This window comes from Nelusetta ayraudi, unplaced genomic scaffold (assembly GCF_046127955.1).
Source record: "Nelusetta ayraudi isolate G7.1 ecotype Tasmania unplaced genomic scaffold, CSIRO-AGI_Nayr_v1 ptg000042l, whole genome shotgun sequence".
NCBI lineage: Eukaryota > Metazoa > Chordata > Actinopteri > Tetraodontiformes > Monacanthidae > Nelusetta > Nelusetta ayraudi.
This window is the reverse complement of record NW_027466092.1, coordinates 726816-737984: the sequence shown is the minus strand read 5'-3', so window position 1 is coordinate 737984 and position 11169 is coordinate 726816. Positions and strand designations below refer to the sequence as shown.

The window sequence follows — 11169 nt, the reverse complement described above, 5'->3', positions numbered from 1 at the left end:
AGCAGCAGCCGGTTCTGATGCCATCTGTTGTTTTCCACCTGCGAGATGTTGTGATTGAGCAGGTGAAGGTAAATAAAGCCTTTGCAGGCGACACCGACGGCGTTCTGTTCACCTGAATGGCGACTAATCATCATCACAAACAGATGTTGTTATTGTTTTGTTTTGTTTTTCAGTTCTCTATTTTTCCAGGGTAACAAAACCTTGCTGCTCTCATTCAAACACCTGGGCAAACAGCAGACCGAGCAGGAAACAACTGGAGCAGCAGCACTGGAACATCGACTCCCTCCTCCATAAGGAACCACAACATCATTTTATAGCAGAGGGGGTGAAAAAATAAAATTAAATCCATCTCATTCTCAAAAGCAAAGAGAGGCCTTCCTTTGGTTTTTGCGCGTTATTTTTCTCGCTGTCGGCGGCAGCTTGGGGTTCCCAGCGGTGGTGCAGCAGCAGCAGCAGCAGCAGCAGCAGCAGCAGCAGCAGCAGCAGCAGCAGCAGGAGCTGCTGTGATCCATGCAGTTCATCGCTGGGAGGGAAGATGAGGGAAGGATGAAGGGTGGAGACGAGGGGGGATGTGGGAGTCCTGGTGATTAGTGGTGCAGATCACTGGGAGCTGGGCTGAGAACAAAAAAAGGGGCCCCAACATGCGTCCGCGGCTCTGAGGGGAGGAGATAAGAAGGTGCGGGGGCGGGGCTCTGCGGCATGATGGATTTCACACGAGCGCATCTATTCGTCTTCATCTGCGCCGGCGGCCCTTGAAAAGAGGAGCTGAAACCGAGATCTTTCACGCAATCATCGTTGGAGAGCAACAACGGCTGGGAGAGAAGAAGAGAAAGAAGCTGCTGTCATTGGCCACATCGTGGTCCCGCCCACTATCAGACCGGCGCAGCATCCTGGCACACAGCGGCTCAAACGCACAATCTGAGCGGGATGTGACACAATCCCCCTCCTCCCTGCCAATCAGTGACACCGCCACCACATCAGCCCCTCGGCTGGGTCAGAGATGTCTTGGATTAGAGCCTCATTAATGCCCAAATCTGGATTACGGCCATTCCGGGGCGGCTCGCGCCGCCGCAGATTACTTGCGTCCCGCTGGCAGCCGAGCGAGACAATGGCGTGATTTGTTCCTTTCAGAGGCGACGGCAGCGGGCGCAAACAAAAGGCCTCTTTTCCAACAGGGTCAACGGCGTTTAAGAATCAGCAGGCGAGCGGCAAGAGGCACAACTTCCCCTCAAATCCTCCAGAATCAGGACGGATTTGTCAGATCATGGATCCAATTAGCCAATCAGAGCCTTCAGACGGGTTAAGAGAGCAGCGTGGCGTTAATTCACCCGGCTAGCGGTGACGTGCCATCAGGGCTGGGTACCATTCGGAATGTTTTGACACAATGCAAATTTCAATACCATGGTTTTAATTCCGGTTCCAGAACAATGGCTTTTTTTTTTTTGGACACCAGATGTTTTTAAAAACCAATTTGAACAACAAACAAAATACATTGTTGGCATTACAGCACAAAAAATGTTGCATTTCACTGCCGATTCAAATCAGGATTTTCCTCCAAATCCACTTTGTTGTGTTTCTGTCCTTTGCAGCTACGTGCAAATTTTCACTCTGACGTCAACTAAACTTTGCCAGTGTCTTTAGTTCACGCCTCTATAATGCGATGCCGAATGATTATTGGCTGGCAGACACTCAGATTGACTTTCTTGGATATATGGGAACTCGGCAGCGAAAGACGATTAATCATTTGCTAATTCGATACGATTAGAGAATTTCAGTCGGAGCGACAAATGTATCAAAGTTCGCCACCCGGCCCGAAGTGCGCTCGGCACCAAATTATCTGGATGTCGCTTGTTGCGACAGCGCCCTATTGGCTGTTTGCAGGTGATGATGGGTTATTTATGAGTGTGACTGTCACTTCCGCTGCTTTCTCAGTGAGAAAAATAAAAGGTTTATCAGCCCTCTGTGAGAAAACCCTGTTGAAGGGAGAGACAGAGAAGGCACCAAGTTACGGTAAAGAAGAACCTAAAAGAGGAAAATGTGGTGACATTGGCAGTCAGCTGACCCCGCAGAAGACACAGTATCTGCCAATCAGCTGCCCTGCACTCAGAGAGAAGACTGGGGGAGCCTGATGTTCTCGAAAAGTCTGATAAAAATCGAATTCACTCCCACAAAAAATAGTCAAAGGCAAAAAGGTGTAGCCAGCTGACGATGCTGACTGGTCTTTAACCAACAGATGGCGCTCTGACAGCAACTGGCTGTCTTCTGAAAGTAAAGTCTACAAAAACCAAGCCTGTTTGTTTTCGCAGCTTCCAGGTAACAATTAAGATCTTAGCGGCCTATGAAATCTGTCTCAGAGGCCACAATTTTTCACCCATTTTAATTTGCTGGGATTCAGCTTTTTGTGCTTGTTGCACGGCTGACTGCAGGTGGCCTGTGCACAAATCTAGAAGCTCCCAGTCATTCGCAGGATTTGCAGCGCAAACATAAACAAACAAACAAGCTAGACAGACAAACAAACACATAATCTGCTTTTCAGAAGCAGAGCTGAAACCGCTCGGCTGTGTATTCCAGAGTGACTGCTGATTTTTTTAGCAGCTTTTCAGCGAATTTCCTACAGCCGCTCCAGTTCTCCGCTGAACTGGCTGGAATAATGTAAAGCCGACAGGCTCGGGAAAGCCTGAGAGCCAGCAGGCGGCGCCGGGTTCAAGTTCTGACAAAAAAACAAAAAAAGAGCAAAACCTAGACCTCCAGAGACAATCTCGATCTTCAGTCAAAGTGAGTCCGTCTTAATGGGAAGCAGTCCAAGCAAGCGGCTGAGATGTTTCCTCTGTGGGCTTCAAACGCTGGACCGAGACAGAAAATCATTTCAAAATCCTCCTGATGGTCAGACAGGAAATCCTGCTGCTGCTGCTTCTGAATCATCAATGCCACTCGGCTCTCGAAGAACAGTGACGTGATATCGAACACTGAATACAGCCTTTGTAGCATTGAAAAACATCGTCATCATCATCATCATCATCATCATCATCACCATCGTCATCCCGGCAGAGATTTGAGCTTTTCCACCGTCAATGAATCAACTATACAGGTAAATAACCAGGAGGCGGAGCTGGAAACCACCAGTTCTAATCCAGCATTAAACACACACACACACACACACACACACACACACACACACCCAGCAGACTTAATTGAACGCAGGCAAATAAAAATTCCTTTTCATCATCTCACTGGTTCTTTGGCACCAGCGACTCCCTCGGTTCGTCCCACTGGCGCCTGCTGTGGTTGTAAGTGAAACACTCCCCTCCCCCTCCACACACACACACACACACACACACACACACACACACACACACACACACACACACGTTCAATCCCACCCTCCCCTCCCCCGCCCTTCCCTCTGCAGCTCACACCCCTCCCAACCCCTCCCCCCATCATGCCACATATCTCCACAATAACCAATTACAGTTGTAGGAATGTGCAGAGGGAAAACGTGTGGCCCCGGGCCGTTACATCACCAGCCGCCAGTAACAACACTGGGTGTGGACGCTGTAAAAACACAACCTGCCTCACCTTGCAGCACACGTCTCTGGATCACTACGGGGAGGGGGGGGGGGAGACTTGCAATTAATGACAGTAATGGGGCATAGGGGGCTTCCTCCTGCTGCTGGCAGGAAGTGGCAGGATGCTGTCGTCATTGGACTGCACACCAGTAAAATATATTCAATAAATATATTTTGTCTCATTCTAACATTTCTCAGATTTTTTTTTTTTAGATTGATGTTGCCAAAGTTTTTCCTCCCTCGGTGCTGCGAAGACGATGCCAACACAGATGCCTCTGCTAAACTGATAAACGTCAAAAGGAACCAAATCGCTGCTGATCTGCGTCTTCTACTGGGACTTCTTCACGTTTTGCCCAGACGAAGGTCCATCCAGTCCAACTCAGGTGGATTTTTTATTGATCTCTTTTTCCATGAACTTTATATTCCAGTCTTATATTCCAAAGTGAAACAACTTCACACACTCGGCTCCCTGTTACACCATTTCCACTGGTCTTCGGGCTGCTGATTGGCCCATGTGACCTCCGTGAAGAGGCCATGTCGCCATCTCCATTTGAAACCAAGCATCTGCACGCAAAAGCACTCGTGGACGACGGCTCAACCTCTGCGATGCTGCAGTTGCAGATCAGAAGAAACTTCAGGGTTCTTCACCAAGAACGTCTCTGCATCAACAGATCCTAAAAAGACAACAACAAAAAAAAATCCACTCATCGGCCCCCTGCTGGAGCCCTGTGGCTCACTGTGATAGAAAAATGACACATTGAAAGCGGTGCAGTCAGACGAGCTTGTCATCAGGTCCAGCACAACAAGGCGATGAAGAAACCTCAAAAGGACGAAGAGCCGCAGAGCTGTGAACTTCCTGCAGAGGCAGCGCTTCTCGCAACCCCGCGGCCAGACGGCTGCGAGGCCGAAAGGCCTGGAGGCGTGGCTCCGTGTGTTTAAGAGCTCTGCTGATCAACAGAGAAAGAAAAAATGGGATCAGGCTGCAGAGTTACGCAGCAGCAGGGGAGAAAAGTCCACCCATCTGATCAGCATGAAGAACCGCTTTCACAGCTGAGCAGCTTGGAGAAAATAGAAAGACAGCCTGTTTAGCCCTCTGTTTAAAGCCTTCTGCTCATGCATTGCTGGACCTTCCTCATGTTTAGAAGATGGTTGTTTAGCATATACAGCAAGTCGTCAATTATCTGAATAAAGCAGCGCACCTCGGGAGTGTACAAGTGCTATTTCATGGCATCACAAAGGGTTGACTGTTGCCGCCCGATGTGGGACTTTTTAAAACTGTGCCGGCCTGGCTAACCACTTGTCACATGATCCGCCTTCCTCTTTTTTTAAACCCACAAAGATGCGGCGGATCAGAAATTGTAAAAACAAAGCAGCCAATAAGGAAGAAAGCCCACTCGTGCACTCGTAGTTTCTCTCAGGTTTCCTGCTTCCTGCTCGCCTGGGACTGCAGCCTCCACTCCTTCTCTGTCTCTCTGTCTGCGTTAAAAACGCACATCTCATAATGAGCATTTGTCTTGTGTGGGAAGAGGATCCGAGGGAGCAGCAGCAGCAGCAGCAGCAGCGGAGCCTCAAACACGTCTTCATTCTCACCAGCCTCATCCTCTGCCCTCATCTGCCTCCCTGACTGGCTGCTGAGGAAGAGAGACACTGAGAGACACTCAGGGATTTTCTCTCGTTCTCTTTCAAGTCAGTCGGTGATCCTTCGCAGCCTCTGAAGGGCCTCGCTGAGCAGCTGGTTGCAGCCGAGCAGCAGCAACACACAGAGAGAGGAACTAACTGGGCTGTTGCTCCACTGATTTCCCCAGCAGCAGCAGCAGCAGCAGCTGATGATGAAACTGTGTTCTTTCACGGCGACCAATGAAAGTTCTTTTCTTTGAGTGGGCGGACTTTCAGCTGTGAGCAGAATTCCAGCAAAGAACGATAGCGTTGAGTTTGCACAAGAAGCAGGGCTGGTTTGTAGTTGGTTGGTTGGATTTTGTTTGGAGAAAAAAAAAGTTTCGCTTCCCGACATATTTCCTCCGTCCACCTGTGTCGTAAAAGTCCTCGGTCAAGGTTTGGAGCGGCGTCATGTTGAAGAGATGATCCGAAGACATGATCTGATCAGCAGCAGCTTCGAGGCTTCATTTGAGAAGACAGCGGCAGTGTCCTTTTTGTGTCTGTCATGTTTTCTGCGGCTGACTCACTTCCTGAGGATGCACATCACACTCTGAAGCAAGGAGGCAGCAGCTGAGCACCACCGCTGTGGAAATCACACGCCTTTCAAGGAATATTCCATCCAATTTAATAAAGATCTAAACCCAGCAGCGTGCTGCAGAGTCCTTACTACAGTTTTTGTGAGTTTGCACCGGTGTTAAACAGCCCAGCGCTGACGAGACACAATGTTTCGGTAAAACACCCGCAGAGTTTGAAGGTCGCAGTAGCCGCCGGGCGTATTTTCTTACTGGGACGAATCGATTCGGTTCAACCCTCCTACCCCCAGGGAGGCGGAGCTTCTGCTGTTTCCCGCTGAAACATCTTGGAGGATGATCATGGTCATCGTGCTCCGACGATCAGGTCACCTGATATTTCAAACAACATGAAAATGAAACCACGTCTGTTTTTTGTTTTTTTTGTAACTCCCTTGGCAAGATCAGCACTTTCTTTAGAAAACTCTAGATCATATCAATAATTAAAGCATCCATATCAACCTCCATCACACACACACACACACACACACACACACAGATTCTATTACCTTCGACCATCACATTGACCTTTGACTTTCACTCATCCCTCAGTCGCTAGCGCCTCCGCTGGTCAAGACCTCCCACTGCAACTGAAGCTTCAACTGAGGAGAGTGATGTGTCGCACCGACGACAACGACAACACTCCCGTCCCATCCAAACCTTTTGTTTAGAGACCTTTTGCTTTGTTAAGATTTAAGATTTCCTTTTATAAGTCCCACAGTGGGGAAATGTCCAACATTACAGCAGCAAGGTGATCGTGACACACAATAAGAAGCACTGCAAACAAGTATATGTAAATTTAAGAGTAACTGTCAGAGTGCATCACATTAGCAACAACAGCAGCAGCAACAGCAGCAGCAGATCAGCTAGTAGCCAGTGTTGGCATAAAGTAGGATGTGTCCTCAAGAGAACGTTACTGGGCAGGCAACCAATGTGTTCTCGCTCTCTTCCTAGGCCAGCTATTGTGCTGTGTACACTGCATGTATCAGTAAATGGCCAAATTGATTTTATGACTATTTTTAGGAGGGAAAAGGGTCATATTTACGGGAGCATTTCTTTTTTTTACTGCCAAATACTCATTACTGAATACTAATTAGATAAAAAGTTTAAAATGTTCACACAATGTGTTTTACTTGTTTTTATGTCCTAATATGAGATTATCACGTTAACTAATGATGAAGAATGTGATATTGTGTGTAAAAACATGAAACTTTACATGTAATTACGTGATAGTGAGCCTTTTTCTGGGCAACGCGGCGGCCCAGTGGTTAGCGCTGCCTCCTCACAGCTGACAGCAGCGTGGGTTGGATTCCAATGTGGAGTTTGCATGTTCTCCCTGTGTCTGGCATGGGTTCTCTCCGGTTCCCCCGGCTAAAGGTGAACTGGGAACTCTAAATTATCCCTAGTTGTTGAATGGTTGTTCGTCTCTATGTGGCCCTGCGATGAACTGGCGACTTGTCCAGGGTGTCGCTCTGCCTTCGGCCTATGACAGCGGTGCTATATGTTGTGAGCATGTGAAGCAGGGCATCTTCATTTCTCACATATGGTATCATCAACTCCGGAGACCATCACAGGCGTCAAGGAATCTATAAATGTGTACGTGTGGCTTTTTTTCTTTTTTTTTCCCCCACGCGTTGATCAACCAAGCTGCCTTCAATGAAACTCGCAGGCTGAGCGGAGGCAAAATTAGCCGTCAGCTCGACCCCGTGGGAAGCCACGTTTGGACGCTCCCATCACAGCCGGCGGACGACAGCATGTCGTCGAGCCGCGGCTGGAGACGCCTGAGCTCAATCAGGCCGCGCAGTGCGGGGACTTCATCTCCTCCGGGGCGGCTGCCGCTCCCCAAACAGGTCACCGAAATCAGGTCGCAGCGTTTCAGCTCGGACCAAATAAAACTTTATCGCTGACACGGCCGCAGTACGTAAAATACGCAACAAAAAAAAACAAAGAGGTGCGGCTAATTTCGGTTTCAATTGTGTGAAAAACACCCAGAGAGTTTCAAAAGTCCACGAGTTCACTTTTTTTTTGGAGGGGCGGGAGGGGGGGAACTATTTGTGCGAGATAAAACTCAGACAAAAGGCAAACAGATCTCGGGGGGCGGGGGGGTCTGAGAAATGTGTTTCCTGTCCGCGGAGACTCATAAAACCACAGCAAGGCCGCAGCTCCACCACTCAGAGCGCGTCTTTAAAGAGCGCTTAGCGCTTTGTCACGCACACACTCATGTCGAGGCTGACAGGAAGACAATGGAGTGTGTGTGTGTGTGTGTGTGTGTGTGTGTGTGTGTGTGTGTGTGTGTGTGTGTGTGTGTGTGTGTGTGTGCGCTGCCTGGAGGAGGGAATACACCCATGAAACTGCTGGCCAGCAATTGTGCAGTGACATCATGCAGCACTTCACTTCCCACCAGCTTGAATTCAAACCAGGACAGCTGGAGGAGGAGGAGGAGGAGGTTCCTGGTCCGAGGTGAAGGAACCCCAGAGGTTCAAAGAAAGACAGAAAAGAAAACACGCGGCTGGATCGGCGGCATTTAAAGCCTGAAAACTGACTCGTCCATCCGGCCTGCAAAACACGCAATGGAGAATATTTTCAGCCAATTTTTATTCCGATCATGTTCCCTCAACCGAAAAAGGAAGGCGGAGCTGCTTAAAAAAACAACAACAGAGAATGAAGAATGAGCCATGACAGCAGCAGCTGGGTTACATGGAGCGCAATTATTCCATTTAGAATCACGTTAAAATGAAAAAATGCTCCATAGAAATGCCTCAATCAGACTAAACAGTGCTGAACCCAGTGGAATTTCAATCTGTAGAAGATTTACTTTCCAAATCTGATAAAAAAGTGGAAATTCATCATATAAACTGTGAAAAAAGAAGGTTATCAGGCTGCACACGGCCGAGACATTTGAGTTTTTGCGCTGAGATGATGGCAAAAATCAAAACTATTTTTTAAAAATTCCACAACAAATTGATAGAAGAAGTCAGATTAGACCACAGCATTGACCATATAAAAATGACGATGAAAACTACGGCTGTAAAAAGTCTTTTCTGAATAAATGCAGTGGCATGTGAACAACTGATGATGTCACATGTAGACAGTTGACACTGTTGACACATTCAGCATGCTTTGAATTGGAATCGGAAAAAAACGTGTGAACGTGTCCAGCGGCTGCTGCTAAAGTGATGAGCATGACTGTTGCAGTGGCAGCGGTTTAATCACAAGTCGCTTTTTTCACTTTCACACTGTTTGACTGTGCGTTCAGCAACACAAGCTAGCCAGCTACAGCTAGCCAGCACAAGCTAGCCAGCTACAGCTAGTCAGCGACAGCTAGTCAGCTGCAGCTGGCCAGCAACAGCTAGTCAGCTACAGCTAGCCAGCAACAGCTGGCAGCAATAGCTAGTCAGCTACAGCTAGCCATCAACAGCTAGTCAGCTACAGCTAGCCAGCTACAGCTAGCAAGCAGTGCCAGGAAATCTGATTGGTCTTGATGTGATTGTCCAAAGTTTGGCTCAAGCGCCTCGCGAGCTTTTGGCCTGCCCTGTCAAACGCTGTGGTCGGGCTCTTCACCAGCCGGACGTGTTGAGATGAATTCTGAGGATTTTGGAAATTTTCCATTCGGCAAACCCAAATGGTTATCAGGGGCCAAACAGGCATTCAGACAGGCAAGTCGAAACAAACTAACCTGGCCGTGGCCACACTTCTTATAATCCGACAGCTCGTATTACATCATCAAAAGTCAAACATGTTTTATTTGCACAGTCTGAGGAACAGCCGTCCGCTAAAGGGCAGCGAGTGGTGGTTCATCTCAGTTTGAACCGGCCGACTCAGGCTCAGGCTCCTACTGTGCAAATCTAACTTCCACTTCCTTCCTCAAGAAAGCCGTCCTTCACATCTTCCTCCTCCAGCCAGTTCAGTTTTCCCCCAGAAAGACTGTGCTATAAACAGCCAGCTTTGGAAATCAGACCTTTTATGATGTCACAAAGGGCACTCTCAGTTATGTGACAGTTATCCCAGCGCCCCCTCGCTTTTGCTTCATCCACCTGCAAACATGCAGAAGGGCCCACGAACATCGGTTTGAGCAGGAAGCTGAAAGCTGAGAGTCAACGCGAAGGGGATAAAAACGTGTTTTCTGGACGACACCGTTTCAAGGCACAACATGTAGCACAAGACAGGTCTCGATGGAGGCAGATCGTCGAAGGCCTATGTCCCACTTGGGTCGAAGAGGATTAAGATAAGACCGTTTCATGGGCAGACATAATCACGCGAGGCTGTTTGGGATGAATTGATTATAGCGACGCTGGAACTCAACTCAACAGAGAGAGCTTCAGTCGCTGTTTCTCTTCCATTTCTGACGTTCTCGGTCTTAAATCCCAAGGACCATGGAGTGCCCTTCCGAGCAGTGGTGTGTGTGTGTGTGTGTGTGTGTGTCGACTCCACTGGGATGCAGTGTCCAATCGCGCCTCCTCTGATGGAGTCACGCTCTGTTTGCGTCACTGAGGTTTGACCTCATGAGGATGTTTCAGTTTCTGTTGTTGTTTTTGTTTATTTTTCTCTCCTGGATCCAAACATCCTCGGCGATCGGAAGCGTCACAAGACTCACGCTCACACGCAGCTCCAGTTCGTTTTTTTTTTCCCTTCTTTATTTTTGTTTCAATTTAATTAGAACTAAAAGAAAAGAAAAAAAAAAAAGGAAAAAAACAACATTCCCAAAAAATGTGACCTTTGATTTCTGTCTCTGGGATTCAGCAGCGAGTGAGAGGTCGGTGTTTTCCTCCTCGCCGCGGAGCAGTTTCACTTTTTCATCCTCTCCTAATCGCTTAAGCGTGACGGCAAAATCCAAACAGCGCGGGGGTTTCGCATTGTTGCAGCTCGCGGCCGCAAGCGCAAACACGCTCGGGGTTGCGACACACCGCAGCCTCACGAGCTGCAGGATCAAACCGCAGCCCGATTGGTTCGAGCGCGCGGGAGGAATTTTTTCCCAGCAGCAAACTTCAGCTGACAGGTGAAGGTCAGAGCGGCTCAGGGCCTCCATCTCCAGGCACGGCCCGTTTAGCCCGGTGATGGCAGCCCGAAGCTGGGACTGAAGCTCTGAGGCTGCCGATCGTCTTCCAGAAGTTTCCTCGGCTTCACTTTAAAAGCTCACGTCTGGAGCAGCTCTCCACGTTTTCGGGTGCGGGTTTGTGTAAAAAAAAGAGCTGAATCTTCCTTCTACTTAAAAGTTTCACCAGGTGTTAGAATTTATTCAAATGCGCTTCCAGCATCTCCGGCACAAATTAAAGTTAAAGATGGTTTCTAATGGTTTCTAAAACCTTGCTAATCCCTGCCTCTGCACAACTGAATGTATTTTTGCACATCTCCTCTTGTTTGTTTGTATATAGATTGGC

At 48.4% G+C, this 11169-nt stretch overlaps 1 protein-coding gene and 1 long non-coding RNA gene across 4 annotated transcripts in view; one reads left to right on the top strand and one right to left on the bottom strand.

Annotated features, from left to right (window-relative positions):
* The window catches only part of ptprea (protein tyrosine phosphatase receptor type Ea), a 46966-nt gene that overhangs the window by 33910 nt on the left and 1887 nt on the right, over window positions 1-11169 (bottom strand). The window lies entirely within an intron of this gene.
* On the top strand, window positions 2-367 carry LOC142893164 (uncharacterized). Its single transcript, XR_012927654.1, has 2 exons — window positions 2-62; window positions 174-367. It is a non-coding gene; the product is annotated as an uncharacterized LOC142893164 (long non-coding RNA).